The following is a 19,304-nucleotide window of genomic DNA, read 5'->3' as shown; positions in this document are numbered from 1 at the left end:
TATCCAAGAACAGAATTCAGCAGAATCAACCTCTAGTTAAAAGGATCCCAGGTAGCAGGATATCTGCCTCGGGCCTTGGAAAGCCATTGCCATCCTGAACAGAGAAGACTGTGCTAGAATAACCGATGGTCTGATTCAGTATTAGGCAGCTTGTAAGTACACTAAAATAAAAACTAAGTTCAACGATCAAACCCAAACCTACTGCCCCAAGGACTAGAATGTGACCACCTTGGATAGATGCACTTTTGGTATGTATATTAATGAAATAAAGCCTCTATACTTATGAACAAATTGTTCCCCTTTATGTATTTTATTGTATTCTGCAACACACTAACCTCAGTTTTTTTCAGGGTTTTTTGGTTGTTATCAGGAATAATGGAGCTATACTAAGTTGCTGAAACATTTGATGCAATAAAATAATATTTAACAGCTTGAAAATGTTCACAATTCCACACTAAGTTAAAGGAGCAAAATTTGTAGAGGAAAAGAGAAAAGAATGAGAGGAAATGCCCACAACTTTGTTTAAATCCCTGTTTCTAGCCATCAAGCCAAAAATTAGGCATTTTCCTCCCTCAGAAACCTTCACCAGTCCCCTAAAGAGTTCTAATGGTTATTTTAAGAATTCCCACCATCATCTGTGTTTGGTTCTTTTTAGATTTTTGTACTTGTTGCTGCCATATGTAAATGATCTGATGGCATATTTTCCTGACAAATCTGGACTGTATCAAGTGAAAAATCACTGCTTGTGAAGTGTTTCCCTAAAAACTGGATTTAGAATTGTGTGAAATATATTTAGGAAGAAGATCTGAATGAGAGCTGGAGGGGAACTGGAAAAAGTAATGATTTTAAAAATAAATGTTGTAGTTTAAAATAGGATTTAGTTCTTAAGGACTAACAGGTTGTATAATCTGCAACTGTGACACAAATAAAAGTGAGGGGTCTTGTTTGTTATTTCAAGTGCTGTTGGTGAGCACCTGTGTACCTTCAAATGCTACTGAAATACAATGGCTGGGAAAGAGCTGTTTTGAGCAGGATTCTCAGAACCATGACAACCAGGCAGTGTACATGCAACTTCCTTACATAACATCAAGTCACTACCATGGAAACCAAGCTACATCACTAACTGGCCCTGCCATGCTTGTCTAAAATCTAGTAAGCAGAGAGCACCAAGGCTCAGCTTGTAATTTAGATGTGCAGGGTAGAAAAAAGGGACAGTCAATATTCTTCTCAAAATGGAACTCCAAACAAAAAAACGTTAAGCCATAAATTCCATAGTGAAGGCCTAGGTCATTTATACATTTCTCTTTGCTGGACCAAATTTTATATTCTACCGAGGCTGCTGTTCAACTAGAACGTCTACTATATTTTGAAATCGCTATAGTGTCACAGCAGATGTGTGCTTTCAATTTCCAAGGCTTTAAAACTAAAGATATGAAGGTGGCCAAAACTAAATAAATCACATTATCCCCATCAAAAGCCATGGAGAGAAGCTTACTAGTACTCTTGCAAACCAATTCTATTCAAGGCTTTTTGGCTTGGTATCTTTTGGGCCAATTCCAAAAGATATTTTTTCCCAGCACAGAGAATATACATGGAAAACATTCTAATCTAATGGAGTGAGAAATCCTCAGGGATTTTGCTGGAAAGAACTGCAAACAACACATTCATAATGGCCTTGTTCATGCATCTTTCCTGTAAATCCACATGAATTTTGTCATAATACCACACAATATGAAGGATAATGGTATATCTACACAAGCTATATACACTAGCAGCCACCTTGGAACCACCAGTGCAGCTGAAAACTCATTCTAATAGTCCAGCATTAGGAGTCCACATCTAATGTTTCCCCATCCTCCATAAGAAAGTGATGTACAAACTGCAGTGAGATGAACTGGGGAGTGGGGGAGCAGAGGATGGAGTTCTTCCTATCTAAATTTGTAAGACAGCTGTGCAGGCTGAGAAGCACCAGGCTGAAAATGGGAAAAGCTGTGAACATGGATGCTAGTATTTTGTATGGCAACTGTAGGCAGACTCCAAGTTTTGTGGAACCTAATGTGGTATTTTTTATTAGGACCAGAGTCAGGTACAAAGTGGTGGCTCAGTCAGGTGGCACGGCCAGTTACTTATTGCACCCCATAAGCCTTACACTGTGATGACCTCCATATGACAACTTCAAATCTACATCTGAGTTACAACAGATCAGGAATTCTAAAAGCCTAATTTAGGGGCAGAGGGAGCAATTTTTGTTGTTGCTGCTATTAAAGCCCTGGGAGTCAGAAACTCTTGCCCATCTACTGTACATCACTCAGCAATCTAACAGACGATCAGATCTACTGTTCCATGGGATAGACTAGCAACCCACCACAAGATGGTGGTGCAGATATTTTAAGGATGCAAGAGATGATGCAAAGCCTAGCATAGCAAAAACATCACAGGGCTCAGGCAAGTCTCTCACCCGCCACCCCTTACCACTAGCACCGGGTATGCAAAAGGATTTTATTCATTTCAACCATGAACTTAACCTTCCACTGTGTTAGTAAGTCTGAGACTGAATACTATGAAGTTATTTCATCAGGACAATTTGAGCTTCTTTGTATGATCCCTTGAGGCCAAGGTAGCAACCTTGTTAATAGAGAAGGTGTGTCATCATTATGTCCAACTGCACTTGTTATTTAATGAATCCAAAATGCTGTTTTCACATAATGTCAACATTAAAACAGTAGAGACAGGCTCTATGTACTTCCTCTTTTCTGACCCTTCCCTTTCTGGTTTGGAAATTGATGGCCACAGCAGAGGATTTCCTGTCTGAGCTGTTGCTGCGCAGTGCATGGTCTAAAGAATTAAGTTTAGTGTTACGCCACTAATGACAATGCAGGTACAATCAAGGAAATGAGTAGCACTAACACATACATAGACAGAAAGACGAGAAATCCAAGATGACATCATCAAATTGTGATGTTGACAGGAAATAAAGCACAGCAGTCGTATGAATTTGTAGAGGAACAAAGTCTCCTGCTCCCAAGGTTCATTAAAGTGCAATTCAGTATAACAATATGAGTTTTAGGCTGTACATGGAAGCAAATATTTTTAAATTTATGACATTCATTTCTCTTTGCTGCCAAATTAACACAAGTAGATTTATGGTTGGGCCAACAAGATTTGTACTATATGGTTTGGACAATCACTACAGATAAGAAGTTTCACAGCACTCTCAAAACTGGGTGAATAGGGCTGGAACAACTCTCCTGTGAGAAAAGTGGTTCACAACCCTTGGGGCTTTTTAGTAAAAAAAACCAAAAAAAACCCCAAAGGTGAATAAGTACAGACATGATAGAGGTTTATAAAATTATGCATTGTGTGGAGAAATGGATAGGGAGGAGTTTCTCTCTCTTATGAAACTGAATAGTGGGAGATTCAAGATAGATAAAAGGAAGGACTCCTTCACACAGCAAACAGTTCATCTACGGAATTCACTAACACAAGAAGTAGTGATGATTTAAAGGGATAAAGATTTAAAATGATAGAGATTTTAAAAATATCACAGAGGATAAAGCTACTGATGGTGTGTTATGTCTATATTCCACCTCCAGGATCACAGAGAGCATGCCTCAGAATACCAGTCAGTGCAAAACAGCAAGTGGCAACTATTGCCTATGGGGAAGCCCCCAAGTGGGATCTAAGGGCGTCTGGTTGGCCACACTTTCGGAAACAGGATGCTAGAGTAGGCCTTTTGTCTAATCCAGCAGGGATCTTCTTATGGTTCCCTCCTTCCATTGGATCCAACCCAACACAAATTAAGTAAACTAGCATAAAATTAGTTTATTTTCAAAGAGCAAGGGCATACTAATTCAAAAGAAAATGTAAAACAAGAAGTTAAACTACAACCATAAAAATTCTGAATAGGAGAGGTGACAAAATGTGGCAATTAAAATAGAAATCTAAATTTAATTATACTGGTATTGTTGGTTAGGTGCCTACAACAAGATGAAAGTCAGATATCTGAATCATGAAGTCATTATATAATTGGCATAACATATTAACATATTTTAAATAAGCAATTGTATCAGGGAAAGATAGCTAACTTTTTGACTGGGTTCGCATGACATGCTAACCCACGATGGGTTGTTTTCTGGAACAACCCATGATGGGTTGGCATGTCATCTGTGAACTGTTTTTCCCACCCATAGTGGCTTGTTTCCCCCAGACAACCCACCCTGAGAACTCATAGTCTGCAGTAGGGGTTGTTTTACCTATGGTGGGTTAGTGTGCCATCTGTCTCACCAGTGTGGGTTATGGAGGTCACCTACAGAGCTACTCAGCAAGAGCAGCTGAAAATGCTGCTGCCATTTTGCTCCTCTCCAGCAATCTCTGAGCAAACTTGTTTTCCTGCCACATTCAGCTGTGTCTCCAACTCCAAATCATCTCCCCGCCTTCTCTCGCTGCCCCCCCCACAGCATGGTTCCCAAATGGTTTCACAAGTGGTTAAATCCTCACTTCTCTATGAAAAAGCAAAGTTCTGCAATTATCCAGCATGTGGTGGCTCCCCATAAGGGGATCTTGTATATTAAATGTTGTCCAGTCTCTGCGAAGTTTCAAGGAGTTGGAGCTCGCCCCTCCCCTTGGTAAAATGTTCCCACGGGTAGATTCAAGGCAGTATTAAGCAAGCCCAGTATTAAGCAAGCCAAATAAGCTGCTTTGTATAACAATAAAAAGTTTCTTTTTATTGTGTGTTGTGGGTTTGCTGCTGGTGAGCGGGGAGCCAGCACGGCTTGAAAATTGGGGTGGTGGGTACAGAATAAGGAGTGGGGAAGAGGGGCAGGAATGGAAAGAGAAGCAAATGCTTTGTTTCACCCATGGTTAGATCCTCGCTCTTCCATGAAAAAGCAAAGCTGAACATTTATCCAGTAGTGCATGTGGTGGCTCCACATAAGGGGAATCTGTATATTAAATATCGTCTCCATCCTGGAAGGTTTCAAGGAGTTGGAGGCCCCCACCCCTTTTGTTGCACTTGGGCAGAGATAGAAGACCCGGTAAAGGCTTGGAAAGGCAGCATGAGGGATGGCGGGATATGGTTTGCACCACAAAGGAAGTAGGGACACCTAGCCAGCTAGCCAAACTACCGGGGGGCGGGGGGGATAAACCATGCTACATAGCTTGTTGCCTGATCATCTCTGATGGGAGCACAGTAGGCTGTTTGGAAAACAACCAACTCTGCATAGGTTATCACCCACCATGGGTTAGCATGACATGTGAACAGGCCCTTTGATTTGAACAATTTTTTCCAGATTCATGCTAGCATAATATTAAGGAACATCACTGCTATGTCATAGGCTCTGTTTAGATGCAATGCATGTGTAACTCCGAGAAGTTACTTGCTTCCTGGTTTGCTGGTATTGCATTCAAACCAGCAAGCTATTGTTTGTACTCTCTCTGCAACCCAGGATCGTAAACCAGGTTTGACTAGGGAATATGTGAGTCAAGGCTCCATTTATAGCACCAATCCATGATTTGTCATTACTTCTTAACTGAGCTACAGTGAAGTTTTGTTTTTGCATATCAGACATTTACAATGTTCATTCTAATGTTTCTCAGAAAAGTTTATGTTCACTGTAGGCCTCCAAATAGTGAGGATATTGCTATATTTATCATTGCTAAAATACTGGCCTGGTTCAGACACAGCACTAATCATGTTTTAGCAGTACAGGGATGAACCTGCACAAGACTTGGACTAGCATACTTCTCCCACCTTCCAAGGAGAAGATCTAAAGCTTCTGCTCCAGGACCAACCACAGCTCCCTGTGATGTCTGAATTTGGGAAACAATGGTTTGCTCAAACTATTGTTAGGTAACAAACCAGGATAGAAAACCATGAATCTATTATTCAAATATAATTTAGATTCTGCCACAGTTCCATGTATTCAGACATTACAGACATCTGTGGTTAGTTCTAAAGCAAAACTGGAAGCTTTCAACCTCCTCACGCTAAGCAGGAGTGGGAACATGCAAGCCTGAGCAGGCTCATCCCATAATTCTAAGCAGTGGTTTTCATACTGTATCTGAACTGGGCCACCATAAGGTTTTTGGGTGCTATAAGAACCCCAAAGCCTCCTCTGAACTCTTCTATTTTGGCTGGTCATTAAAAGATATACTTTTTAATGTTACAAACTAGTGCCTGAGTTTTCTTGCTTTCTTCTTCCCTAATCATCCCTTTTTCCTTTTGACTCATGTTCTTTAGATTGTAAGCCTGCAGGCAGAGACTGTCTTGTTTTTATTCATTTTACATACGCTACTCTGGGAGTTTTTTCAGCTGAAGAGCAGGGTGAAAATGCTTGAAAGAAATACATTTTCCTAAAGGTCATGTCTGTCTCAAAGTAATCCACCCATTTTCCCTTTCTCCATGCAGAGAGAGGCACAGAACCTCTTAGCCAGTGGTTGGAGGAGCAGTTCCTTCTATTTGCCTGATAATTTTATTTTTCCACCAATTTACCCAGAACAGATGCTAAGCTAAGCCACTTCTAATTTCCTTGACCCCCATCCACGATCCCCTTTTAAGAATTAGCGTTACATTGGCCACCTTCCAGTTGTCTGGCACAGTGGCTGAACTTAGGACACATTTGCTGATCTTCTAACAAAGATATGTAATTTCACATTTGAGTCCTTTAAGAACTCTCAGATGGATACCATCTGTTTGTTATCAATTGTCAATAAAATCTCAGAACTTAATCTCATCACCACTATGCTTGAGTTAAGAATTAATTCAGCTTCTCTGCAAATTACTTACCCTTCTTTAGTACTCCTTTAATATCCTTGTCATCTATGGTCTAATGGCCTCCCTAACCAGTTTCCTGCTTCTGATGTATTTAAATATTTTTTAAAATAGTTGGTCTTAACGTTATTAGCAATATGCTCCTCAAAATCCTTTTTTCAGTTCCTTATTGTTCAATTGTGTTATTTTGGTTTCATTTAGGCACAACTTCCATTTTCTGAAGCAAGTCTTCCCCCACTCCCTCTTTAATAGCTTCATTGACACCGCTTGTTAACCATATTGATGACCTATTGGACTTAATGGTATCTTTCCTGACAGATGGTATATATTCTAGCTGAATTTCTATTATTGTGCTTTTGAGCAACCTCAAGTGTTCTGGAGATATTTGACCCTCTTGACTTTTCCTTCAACTTACTGATTTTTTAGAAGCTTCCTCTTTTGAAGTCAAATGTGACTGTGCTGGACTTCCTTGGCAATTTTCAATATACATATAAACTAAATTTGATAGCGCTGTGTTCACTTGGTTACTGCTTCCAATTGGTTCAATAATCCATTAATTGCTGGGTCACCTCCCCTCTCATCTATATGAAGCCACTGAGTGAGGGCATCAGGTGTTTTGGAGTGAGGTGTCATCAGTATACAGATGATACTCAGCTCTATTTCTCCATGACATCCAAGTCAGGTGAAGGTGTGGGTGTGCTGAACCACTGCATAGTAATGGGCTAGATGAGGGCCAATAAACTGAAGCTGAATCCTGACAAGATGGAAGCACTGTAGGTAGATGGTTCTTGCTGTTTCTCCTGCTTTGGATAGTGCTGCATTCCTCCTAAAGGAACAGGTGTGCAGTTTGGGAATATTCTTAAATCCAACTTTATCACTAGAGGCCCAAGTGGCCTCAAGGGCATGGGGTGCCTTTTGCTCACTTTGCCTGGTTTGCCAACTGCAGACATTTCTGGACAGTGATTCATACTCTGGTAACCTCCCGGGTGGATTAGTGTAATGCCTTATACATGGGGCTACCCTTGAAGACAACTAGGATTACTCAATTGGTGTGTAGTACAGACACCAAACCCCTTCATGGATCACTGCCTTGTTGTGGCGAAGGGGCTTGCGTAACTCAGTGAAGCCATAAGCTATGCCGTGCAGGGCCACCCAAGACGGACAGATCATGGCAGAGAGTTCTGACAAAATGTGGTCCACTGGAAAAGGAAATGGCAACCCACTCCAGTATTCTTGCCAAGAAAACCCCATGGAACGTATCATAAGGCTAAAAGATATGACACCGGAAGATGAGCCCCTCAGGTCCGAAGGTGTCCAATATACTACTGGGGAAGAGCAGAGGGTATTTCTAAGTAGTGCCAGAAAGAGTGAAGCGGCTGGGCCAAAGCCGAAAGGACACTCAGCTGTGGATGTGTCTGGTGGTGAAAAGAAAATCCAATGCTGTAAAGAACAATATTGCTTAGGAACCTGGATTGTAAGATCAATGAATCAAGGTAAGCTGGAGGTGTTCAAACATGAGATGGCAAGATTGAACATCGACATCTTGGGAATCAGCGAACTAAAATGGACAAGCATGGGCAAATTTAATTCAGGTGACCATCATATCTACTACTGTGGGCAAGAATCCCTTAGAAGAAATGGAGTAGCACTCATAGTCAACAAAAGGGTGGGAAAAGCAATACTGGGGTACAATCTTAAAAACGATAGAATGATCTCAGTACGAATCCAAGGCAAACCATTCAACATCACAGTAATTCAAGTCTATGCCCCAACCACTGATGCCGAAGAAGCTGAGGTTGATCGGTTCTATGAAGACCTACAACACCTTGTAGAACTAACACCAAAAAAAGATGTCCTCTTCATCATAGGGGATTGGAATGCTAAAGTAGGAAGTCAAGAAATCCCCAGGATAACAGGCAAGCATGGCCTTGGTGTACAAAATGAAGCAGGACAAAGGCTAATAGAGTTTTGCCAAGAGAACACGCTGATCATAGCAAACACACTTTTCCAACAGCACAAGAGACGACACTACACATGGACATCACCAGATGGTCAATATCGAAATCAGACTGATTATGTCCTTTGCAGCCAAAGAAGGAGAAGCTCTATACAGTCAGTAAAACCAAGACCTGGAGCTGTCTGTGGCTCAGATCATGAGCTTCTTCTTGCAAAATTTCGGCTTAAATTGAAGAACGTAGGGAAAACCACTAAACCATTCAGGTATGACCTAAATCATATCCCTTATGAATATACAGTGGAGGTGAGGAATAGATTTCAGGGATTAGACCTGATAGACAGAGTGCCTGAGGAACTATGGACGGAGGCCCGTAACATTGTTCAGGAGGCAGCAACTCAATCCATCCCAAAGAAAAAGAAATGCAAGAAAGCAAAGTGGCTGTCTACGGAGGCTTTACAAGTAGCTGAGGAAAGAAGGGAAGCGAAAAGCAAGGGAGAAAGGGGAAGATATATCCAACTGAATGCAGAGTTCCAGAGAATAGCAAGGAGAGACAAGAAGGCCTTCTTAAATGAACAATGCAAAGAAATCGAGGAAAACAACAGAATGGGAAAGACTAGAGATCTCTTCAAGAAAATCGGAGATCTCAAGGGAACGTGTTGTGCAAAGACGGGCATGATAAAGGACAAAGAAGGCAGGGACCTAACAGAAGCAGATGAGATTAAGAAGAGGTGGCAAGAATACACAGAAGAACTACAGAGGAAAGATCTGAATGTCCCTGATAGCCATGAGAGTGCGGTCACTGAACTGGAGCTGTATATCCTAGAGAGTGAAGTCAAGTGGGCCTTAGGAAGCATTACTAACAACAAAGCTAGCAGAGATGACAGTATTCCAGCTGAGCTATTTAAAATCCTAAAAGACGATGCAGTTAAAGTGCTGCACTCAATATGCCAACAAATTTGGAACACTCAACAGTGGCCACAAGACTGGAAAGGTCAGTTTACATTCCAGTTCGAAAGAAGGGCAACGCCAAAGAGTGTTCGAACTACCACACAATTGCACTCATTTCACATGCCAGCAAGGTGATGCTCAAAATCCTACAAGCTAGGCTTCAGCAGTATGCGAACCGAGAACTACTGGAAGTACAAGCTGGGTTTAGAAGAGACAGAGGAACTAGAGATCAAATCGCCAACTTTCGCTGGATCATGGAGAAAGCAAGAGAATTCCAGAAAAACATCTATTTCTGCTTCACTGACTACGCTAAAGCCTTTGATTGTGTGGATCACAACAAACTGTGGCAAATTCTTAAAGAGATGGGAGTACCAGACCACCTTACCTGTCTCCTGAGACACCTGTACGAGGGTCAAGAAGCAACAGTAAGAACCAGACATGGAACAACCGATTGGTTCAAAATTGGGAAAGGAGTACGACAAGGCTGCATATTGTTGCCCTGCTCATTTAACTTATATGCAGAGTACATCATGAGAAATGCCAGATTGGATGAATCACAGGTCGGAATTAAGATTGCTGGGAGAATTATCAACCACCTCAGATACGCAGACGATACCACCCTAATGGCAGAAAGCGAAGAGGATCTAAAGAGCCTCTTGCCGAGGGTGAAAGAGGAGAGTGCAAAAGCTGGTTTGAAACTCAACATTAAAAAAACGAAGATCATGGCATCTGGCCCAATCACTTCCTGGCATATGGAAGGGGAAGAAATGGTGGAAGCAGGGACAGATTTATTTTCTTGGGCTCCAAGATCACCGCAGACGGTGACTGTAGCCATGAAATTAAAAGACGCTTGCTCCTTGGGACGAAAGCTACGGCAAACCTAGGCAGCATAGTAAGAAGCAGAGACATCACCTTGCCGACAGAGGTCCGTCAAATCAAAGCTATGGTTTTCCCAGTAGTAACGTATGGCTGTGAGAGCTGGACTATAAGGAAGGCTGAGGGCCGAAGAATTGATGCTTTTGAACTGTGGTGCTGGAGAAGACTCTTACAAGTCCCCTGGACTGCAAGGAGGACAAATCAGTCCATCCTAAAGGAAATCAACCCAGAGTGCTCCTTGGAAGGACAGATACTGAAGCTGAAGCTCAAATATTTTGGCCACCTAATTAATGCGAAGAGAAAACTCACTGGAAAAGACCCTGATGCTGGGAAAGACTGAAGGCAAAAGGAGAAGGGGACGGCAGAGGATGAGATGGCTAGACAGCATTACCGATGCAATGAATATGGACTTGAGCACGTTCCGGGAGAGAGAGCAGGACAGGAAGGCCTGGCATGCTATGGTCCATGGGGTCACGAAGAGTCGGACACGACTGAACGACTGAACAACAACAGCCACCAAAATTTTAACTGGTAAAAACAGGTTTGGGCATATTACACCAATTCCAAAACAACATCACTGGCTGCCTATTTGCTTTAAGGTCCAATTCAAGGTGTTTGTACTTACTTTAAAGCTCTTCAGCTTGTGACTGAAATACTTAAAGAAGCACCTTTTCTATTATCAACCTGTCCATGTTTTAAGATCTTCTAGTGAGCCCTTTCCCCAGTTGCTGCCTTTATTGTAAGTATGTTATGTTATGGGCTTTCTGGTACCCTGGCTATGAAATACCCTCCCTAAAGAAGCTTGCCTGACAACAACATTGCTGTCTTTTTCAGCGCCAAGCAAAAACTTTCTTATTTATCCAGCCATTTTAATTTGTTGTGCACTTTTTAATTGTTAAGTATCTACTGTTTTATTGTTTTTGTGATATATCTGCCCTGTACACTGCCCTGAAATACTGATAGGATGAAGGGCAATATATAGATGTTTTAAATAACGCAATAAAACTGGACTCCTTCAGTGATAATTCTTACCTGTATTCTACTGGAGCTACAGCATGAGACAAGATCAAAAGTACAAGCATCATTTCCACATGGAGGCTTAGATGATTAGCCATCGAATCAACTAAAGTACATCCTAAATTACATCTCTGCACTGCTGGACTGGTGAGAGAAGAGAACTGAGGGGAGAGGATTGTTCCACTGTTTACAGCTGGCTGGTTGCTTGCTGCCTGTAAGCCCCCCCCGCCCTATCTCCCAGTATCCTGCCTTGTGTTGGCCTGCGCGGATTGCAAAGTGAGTGGGAACACCTGCCGAAGTTTTCTCCAGCCAACCGGAGCAGAGTGCTATCTTTGAACCTTGAGACCTCCAGGCATCGCGGAGACTTAAAAACTGCCCTGCTACGAGGTCACAGGCTGCCACTGGTGGGCCACCCCTGTAGGGGCGCCCCCAAAGGGGGCGATGCCCCTTTGGTTTGCCCCTTCGGTTTACTGCGAGGGCAAGGGCACGTTCCATCTTCTCTTCCTTTTTGACCTGCTTACATCCTGGTCATCTATTGACTGCCTGTATTGTATGAGTGAGGTGTCCCTGAGTGAAAGCAGGGATCCTCTGCCAACAGCAGTTTCTCATATGTTATTGTTGCCCACCCTGGGCATCAATAACATATGAACTGTATTCTTCCGTTATGTGTGTGTATGTGTGTGTGTGTGGGGGGAGATTCTCTCTCAACCCAGCTGTTTCCCTGGCATGTTTATTCCTCATTTTGTCCATTCCCTGAGCATGTGCAGAGTGTGCTTTTTATTCAAACAAAAAGAAGCTTGCTCATCTTTCCCTTCATGCTGCATTTGTACAAGTGTGACTGCTTCAGAAAGAACTTTCCATTATACAGTCTCTTTTTCATGAGTTTCATAACAGAAGTGTGCTGTAGTGGTTAGATCATGTGCTGGATGTGGAAATACAAAGCTGAGCTGGGGGCAAGTGGGGTGCTGACATGTGTAGGAGTAAGTCGCATTGAACTTGATAAGACTTACTTCTAAGTAGACATGCACAGAGTTGGTTCTCCTCTCCATTTTAGCCTCACAACATCAACAACAACGCTGGATGTGGAAATATAAAGCTCAGCAGGGGGAATAATACCTCATGCAGGGCTCCAGGACCGGCATGGTCATTTTAAAAGGGTTTTTCTTTCTTTAAAACAGTGTTACTTTAAACAAAGAGCGCATCGCTCAGGCACACCTAGGACAGCCTTGTTTTGGGAAGCCCCTAGGAGGAGGAAGTGTTTTGGCTGAAAGTAAACGGAGACGGAGGATTTCAACTTAAAAAGAACACCCACAAACAAGGCAGTGAGCACAATTCATTTTTTTAAAAAAACTTATGTATTTATTATCGGAACATACTACACTGCGTTTTTATTTATGAAATTCCGCGACTCTTTGCAGACAACGAAAAAAAAGCTGCATGACTGCTGTCTCCTCAGGACCTCGTGGTGCCGTTGCTCAGCGGATTCTGTGGCACGGACTGAAGGGAATTCGATCCCATTTCAGTCCGTGGCGGAATTCTCTGACATCCCTAGTTGGGAGTGATTGTTGGATGAATGGAGTGTATGTGTTGAATGGTTGACTGTATATTTGAATGGTGGGTGGCTGTTGAGTGTGTGGGTATTTTTACGGCGTTAAGGATGTGTCTAGGTGACTCTGACACAGGGGCCCATGGAGGGGGCACCACTATTCCAGTGACTTGGGGCAGAAGGAGATATGGCAGGAGGGGGTTGGGACATCAAAGTAGAATGGGCTACAAATGTTTATATACTGTTCCCCTTCTACCCCCCTCCTCTAGCTCTCATGTCACTGGTAGCTCTTCCACTGTGCCCTCCTGTCTTGCGGTGCTGCTATTTAATGCCAGATCGGTCTGCATTAAGACCGCACTCATTCATGATTTAATTGTGAATAAGAGGACTGACCTGGCATGTATTACTAAGACTTGGGTGGGTGAGCTGGGTGGAGTCAACTTGACTAAGCTCTGCCCACCTGGGTACTCAGTGCAGCACCAACATAGGTTGGAGGGCCAGGGATGGGGGAGTTGCCGTGGTTCATAGAACCTCCATCTCTATCATCAGGAAACCACTCGACCTTGGAGCGGGCCTTGAGGGGTTGCACCTAGTGTTGGGCCACAGAGACAGATTGGGGATGCTGCTGGTATATCACCCATCCTGCTGCCCAGCATCCTCCCTGACTGAGCTGGTGCAGGCAGCCGCAAGTGTGGTGCTGGAGGAACCCAGGACGGTGGTTCTGGGTGACTTCAACTTCCATGCTGAGGCTGTCCCTGGAGTTCCAGCTCAGGACTTCATGGCCTCCATGACAACCTCGGAGCTGTCTCAGTAGGTCATCGGCCCAACACATGAAGCAGGGCATACCCTTGGTTTTTGCTCCAACTTGTGAGATGTGTAGTCTGAACATTGGGGGGCTCCAAGTAACCCCATTGTCATGGTCAGACCACTTCCTGGTGAGATTTGAACTTATGGCATTACTCTCCTCCCGTGGGGTTGGGGGACCTATTTGGATGGTCCGCCCCAGGAGACTGATGGAATCCAATGGATTTCTGAATGCTCTTGGAGATTTTCCAGTGGAGAGAGCTGGTGATCCAGCCAAGGCCCTAGCCTCACTGTGGAACAGCAAGATATAGAGGGCCATCGACTTGATTGCGCCTGAGTGCCCCCTCCGGCACTGTGGAGCCGTTCTGCTCCCTGGTATACTAGGGAACTGTGGTCAATGAAACAGGCTGGATGTCAGCTAGAGAGCAAATGGCACAAGACTCCAAGTGAAGATGGCCAAACACGCTCTAGAGTGCATAACCGTGCCTACTGCATGGCAGTGCGGGCAGCAAAGGTTTATTTTTCTGCCTCCATTGCATCCTCAAGTAGCCGTCCAGCAGAGCTCTTCCAGGTGGTCCAGTGGTTGTTAACATCTTCCCCAGTAAATGGGAACCTGACCCCATGAAGGACCCGCTGTGACCTTTTTGCATCGCACTTTGAGGACAAAATTGCTCGTCTCCGCAGCAAACTTGATGCTGTTGTTAGTGCAGTACCAGTCGAGGTGGCTGATGCCACCATTTGCCCGATTTTGTGGGATCAGTTCCAGTTGTTACAGCCTGATGATGTGGACAAGATGCTTGCAATAATGCGATCGACCACGTGCCCTCTTGATCCCTGTCCCTCCTGGTTAATTAAAGCTAGCCAAGGGAGTATGACTGGATGGGTTCAGGGAGTGATAAATGCTTCCCTATGGGAAGGGGTGGTCCCAACTGTCCTTAAGGAGGCAGTAGTGCAGCTACTCCTGAAGAAGCCCACTCTGGACCCAATGGTATCAATGGGGTGCCGTAGGGTACCATCTTGTCCCCAATGTTGTTTAACGTCTATATGAAGCCACTGGGAGTGGTCATTAGGGGATTTGGAGCTAAATGCCATCAGTATGCTGACACACAGCTCTATCTCCCTGTGACATCTGAATCAGGAGAGGCTGTGCAAGTCCTGAATCATAGAATAGTAGGGTTGGAAGGGACCTACAAGGCCATTGAGTCCAACCCCCTGCTCAATGCAGGAATCCAAGTCAGAGCATCCCCGACAGATGGCTGTCCAGCCTCATCTTGAATGCCTCCAGTGTGGGAGAGCCCACCACCTCCATAGGTAATTGGTTCCATTGTCGTATTGCTCTAAGTCAGGACGTTTTTCCTGATGTTCAGCCGGAATCTGGCTTCCTGTAACTTGAGCCCATTATTCCGTGTCCTGCATTCTGGGATGATCGAGAAGAGATGCTGGCCTTCCTCTCTGTGACAACCTTTCAAGTACTTGAAGAGTGCTATCCTATCTCCCCTCAGTCTTCTCTTCTCAAGGCTAAACATGCCCAGTTCTTTCAGTCTCTCTTCATAGGGCTTTGTTTCCAGTCCCCTGATCATCTTTATTGTCCTCCTCTGAACCCTCTCCAGCTTGTCTACATCCTTCTTAAAGTGTGGTGCCCAGAACTGGACACAGTACTCCAGATGAGGCATAACAAGTGCTGAGTAGAGAGGGACTAGTACTTCCAGAGATTTGGAAGCTAAGCTTCTATTAATGCAGCCCAAAAGAGCATTTGCCTTTTTTGCAGCCACATCACATTGTTGGCTCATATTCAGCTTGTGATTAACAACAATTCCAAGATCCTTCTCGCTCATAATGCTGTTGAGGCATGTATCCCCCATCTTGTAACTGTGCATATGGTTTCTTTTTCCTAGGTGCAGAACCTGGCATTTATCCCTGCTAAATTTCATTATGTTGTTTTCTGCCCAGCACTCCAGTCTATCAAGATCACTTTGAATTTTGTTAGTCTTTCAAGGTATTTATTAGCTATCCCACCCAATTTGGTGTCATCTCCAGATTTGATCAGCATTCCCTGCACCTCCTCCTCCAAGTCTTTAAAAAAAATTTTGAAGAGCACTGGGCCCAGGACTAAGCCCTGCGGTACCTCACTCGTTACCTCTCCCCAGTTTGAGAAGGTCCCATTGATAAGCACTCTTTGAGTCCGATTCTGTAGCCAACTGTGGATCCACCAGATCATTGTTTCATCTAGCCCACTTTGAGCTAGTTTGCTCATCAGGATATCATGGGGCACTTTGTCAAAAGTTTTGCTGAAATCAAGGTATTTTATGTCCACAGCATTCCCACAGTCCACAAGGGAGGTGACCTGATCAAAAAATGAGATCAGATTTGTCTGGCAGGACTTGTTCTTGACAAATCCATGCTGGCTTTGAGTAATCACTGCATTGTTTTCAAGGTGCTTAAAGACTGATTGCTTTATCATCTGCTCCAGAATTTTCCAAGGGATTTATGTCAGACTGACTGGGCTGTAGTTCCCAGGGTCCTCCTTTTTTACCCTTTTTGAAGATAGGAACAACATTAGTCCTCCTTCAGTCATCTGGCACTTCACCCGTCCTCCATGATTTCTCAAAGGGAACAGACAGCGGTTCTGAGAGTTCTTCTGCCAGTTCCTTTATTTCTCTAGGATGCAGTTCATCTGGCCCTGGAGATTTGCACTCATTCAAAGTAATTAGGTGTTCCTTGACCATATGCCTATCAATCTCAAGCTGCAATCCTGCTCCTTCAACCTGCACTTCGCCTTTGCCAGGGGGGTCCTATCCCCTCTTTCGGGAGAAGACTGAGCTGAAGTAGGAATTGAGCACCTCTGCCTTTTCTTTGTCATCTGTTATCATTTTGCCATCTTTATTTAATAGCTGAACCACCATTTATTTCCTCTGCCTTTTACTCTGCATGTAGCTGAAGAAAGCCTTTTTGTTGCTTTTAGCATCCCTCGCTAACCTCAGCTCATTCTCAGCTTTAGCCTTCCTGACACCATCCCTGCAATTCTGTGCTACCTGCCTGTACTCCTCCTTTGTATCTTGGCCTTCCTTCCACTTCCTATATGTGTACTTTTTTGTTTTCAGGTAATCTGTTAGCTTTTTGTGAAGCCACATTGGTGTCTTCTGTTGTCTTCCACCTTTTTTTCTTGTTGGAATTGTTTGTAATTGTGCCTTGAGAATTTCCTTTTTTAAAAACTCCCACCCATCTTGGACTCCTTTTCTCGTTAGCGTCACTTGCCATGGGACCTTACTTATCATTGTTCTGAGTTTATTAAAATCAGCTTTCCTAAAATCCAGGGTACGGGTTTGGCTACACTCGGCTTTTGCTTCCCTTAGAACCAGGAACTCAAGTACAACATGGTCGCTTTCCCCCAGAGTTCCTGTAACTGCTACTTTACCCACTAAGTCATCTCTGTTGGTTAGGATCAAGTCAAGGATAGCCAGTCTTCTAGTTCCTGCCTCTACTTTCTATAGGAGGAAGTTATCCACCACACAAGTCAGGAATTTCCTGAAGGGGCCATGTTTTGCAGAATTTGTCTCCCAACAAATACAGGGGAAGTTGAAGTCCCCCATTACTACTACATCATGCTTCCTTGAAACACTGGCTTATATTATATTATAATATAATATATTATAAGATTATATTAGCAAAATTGAAGATTAAAGACTACAATGTTTCTCTTTACATCTGCTCTCTGCCTCACAAGAGACCTGCAAGTTCCAAACTGTGCTGGACACAGATCAAATTGCTATAATTTTATTTATGTTTTTAATCCACCTAATAACTGATATTCTCTGGGTGGATTAGAAACAGTTAAAAGATCAAAATGCCATACACACAGTTAAAATATAAAATACAGTACAAATAAAATATTTAAAGGAATACAATGCAATACAAACAGCACAGGAATATATAAAACAGCCACAAAAATCTAGAACCAGGTCTCTAAAATGCCTGAGAGAAAAGAAAGGTCTTTGCCTGGCACCAAAAGGACAACAATGTAGGCTCCAGGTGAACATCCTTGGGGAGTTCATTTCCTAAGCGGGGCACCACAACTGAGAAGGCCCTCTCTTGTAGCCAACCAACTGGCTTCCTTCAGTGGAGACACCTGGAGAAGGACCTCTGAAGATGACCTAAGTTGAGCAGGTTCATACAGGAGGAGATGTTCCTTTAGATACTCTGGTCGCAAACAGTTTAGGGATAAAGGTCAACACCAACACTTTGAATAGGGCTCGGAAACAGACTAGAAGCCAGGGCAGCTGATAAAGCATTCACATCACATGATCATATACAGCCAGTTTCAATTAGTTACCTAGAGCTCTGTTTTGAACTAAGTGAAGTTTCCGAACCATCTTCAAACGTAACCCTACATATAACGTATTGCAGTAACCCAACAGGGAGGCTACCAGAGTGTGGGTAACTGCTGCTAGGATTTGTCCACATTTCTAAACTATGGGGAAACAGCCATTGTTGTTTCTTTGTCCCAGCAGTCTCTGCATCTCAAAATCATTTTGCTCCTAGCAGACACTAATCTTAAATAAATCTGCCTAACTCTTCCTACAGTCCATCTTAAAGACTCTTATGAACTGCCTTTAGGGTCCAACATCATGCTCATCTTCTTCACTCCATCCCCTACCCGGATCTACTTATTATCACCCTGAAAAAAGGTTGTTCTGGAAAACTCAAAGGTTGTTCTCTATTTTGTGGCATTTTAACTTGTCCTATTACCTTACTGTGATTTTTAGTTTTATTTTTGTAATAGATCAAAATGGCTACCTACACTCTTCATATGTTTTTACTCATTGATGGTACAGGGAAGTAAATATATTTCAATTCAGAAGCATCCCACAGTCATCTGACCAAGAGTTCTAATAAATATGTCCCAACTTTGCAACCTGTACAAAGAAAGGTGTACAGGTGTCAGGTGGCTGACACCACCAATTCCACAAAGATAAACCAGAAATAGCCATTATATTTCACTTTTCTCAAATACAGAGATCTTCCACATGTACATAGAGATCACATTGGTATTTTTTTTAAAAGCAATGGAAGCACTTAACTTACTGCTGGTAAATGTCTGCCATATTTTGCCAGAAATAACATCCAAAATGAAAAACCTAAAATGTGTCAATCCTTATTCTGTCAAGGTGCAAATTAACAGGACTCAATTGATATTCCTCTTTCCTACCAAGCTTGAAAGAAAGCCACATTTGGGGTTGTATTCATAAATTAAATATTCACACATCCAGCATTTATCTTAATAATCCCTGAGAGGAAATATCAATATGCTACTTATCTAGATTTTTTTTTCCATGCTTATGTATAGAAACATGCAATTAGCTTGGAAACAGTACAAACTAGTTTTTCAC

The 19,304-nt window shown here is 43.0% G+C and overlaps 1 protein-coding gene across 3 annotated transcripts in view; it reads right to left on the bottom strand.

The window, feature by feature from the left end:
* SNRK (SNF related kinase) overlaps positions 1–19,304 on the bottom strand; it is a 58,740-nt gene that overhangs the window by 19,145 nt on the left and 20,291 nt on the right. The window lies entirely within an intron of this gene.

The sequence above is a fragment of the Heloderma suspectum genome, chromosome 5, assembly GCF_057233095.1.
Source record: "Heloderma suspectum isolate Gila_16-S chromosome 5, 16-S_ref, whole genome shotgun sequence".
Classification (NCBI taxonomy): Eukaryota; Metazoa; Chordata; class Lepidosauria; order Squamata; family Helodermatidae; genus Heloderma; species Heloderma suspectum.
The sequence above is the reverse complement of the archived record's forward strand: the minus strand, read 5'-3'. Positions and strand labels throughout refer to the sequence as shown.